General features: G+C 27.6%; 1 non-coding gene across 1 annotated transcript; it reads right to left on the bottom strand.

The window, feature by feature from the left end:
- Positions 1–457: 457 nt before the first annotated feature.
- Positions 458–530, bottom strand: Trnav-aac (transfer RNA valine (anticodon AAC)). Its single transcript has one exon. It is a non-coding gene; the product is annotated as a tRNA-Val (tRNA).
- Between the last annotated feature and the right edge of the window lie 786 nt (positions 531–1,316).

Here is a 1,316-nt window from a genome sequence, read left to right as displayed (position 1 = left end):
AGTGAATAACTAGCTAATCGATCAAAAATCGTTCAACAAATATTGTACTTTATAACTTTATTACCTGTTACCTCTTCAAACCTACCTGTTTTCCCGATAATCGAGAAAATCCTACAAAATATACGGCGCGTATAAAATTCTGAGAAACCTTCCTCTAAAATCTTTAGTTTTTAATTATTTACAAAACAATGAAAAACTAGTCAAGTAAATTTTTAACGACGTACATGGATTTCTTTCTGATGTTAATATTCACACCATTTAGTACAGTCTTTGTCGCGTATCTTTTTACAATATTTTCACCGTAAATGTAAAGAATTCGGCATTCGGTCTAAAAAACAAAACGTGTTTAGTAACTAAAGGATATAGTAATAAGAACAAAGAATGCTAGGCGCATTAAAAACAAGCATTTTTGTTAAAGGGTAAAAAAAAATAAACAATTAAAATGCAAAAAAATTAATGTTTCCGCCCGGGATCGAACCGGGGACCTTCTGCGTGTTAGGCAGATGTGATAACCGCTACACCACGGAAACCATGCTAGTTAGGGTAAAAATAGAATCTTTTAAACCACTTCAGCGTCAATAATTATATTAATGTATTCAGTTATTTAATGAATATTGTATGGACTAAAAAAATAATGTCTTCATAAACATTATAAAAAAACATAATTTAACATAATTTAATTAAATACTGCTAATTTAAATTTAATATAAAAATACACATTTTTATTATGTTTAAAACAAATATGTTAATTATTGTCAATAATTTTTTTTTCCGTTTTAAAATTTAACCCATATCTTAATCCACAAATACTCAAATAGGATTATCTCATTATCTTGTGATGTGATCGATTCTATCATATCATAATACTCACATCATAAAATATAATATGTTCTATTAGATATAGCATATATTTTGATAATATATTAAAACTAGGGAGTAAGGACTTCAATATTATGTATAATAAAAATGAAGTTTAGTTAAAGAGCATAACATTTTATAATTATTAGCAGACCATTGAAATGCTATATTGCTATAACCTATAGGTAATATGATTTAAGATAATAAGATTACATAAGCGTAAGGCGTAACTCGCAGGTAATAGTGAAAATATGTTATGCATGCCCCAAGCATCTAAAAAATTGCAAAAATATGGCATACGACCATTTCTTTTTTGAATTCAACTTGTTTTTTTTTACCTCTCAGTGTAAGTGTTAACTTTAATTTTCAATATAGGTAAATTAACGGGACGGGTAAAAGTGAATTGCCGTACATGGGTTTTAAAAGTGTTACCATTCTTTTGTTTTTGGAATTTACAA

This window comes from Adelges cooleyi, unplaced genomic scaffold (genome assembly GCF_023614345.1).
Source record: "Adelges cooleyi isolate 19-005CV unplaced genomic scaffold, UGA_ACOO_1.1 ACOO_flye_CR_arks_rails_tigmint_CR_PRNA_30, whole genome shotgun sequence".
NCBI lineage: Eukaryota > Metazoa > Arthropoda > Insecta > Hemiptera > Adelgidae > Adelges > Adelges cooleyi.
The sequence above is the reverse complement of the archived record's forward strand: the minus strand, read 5'-3'. Positions and strand labels throughout refer to the sequence as shown.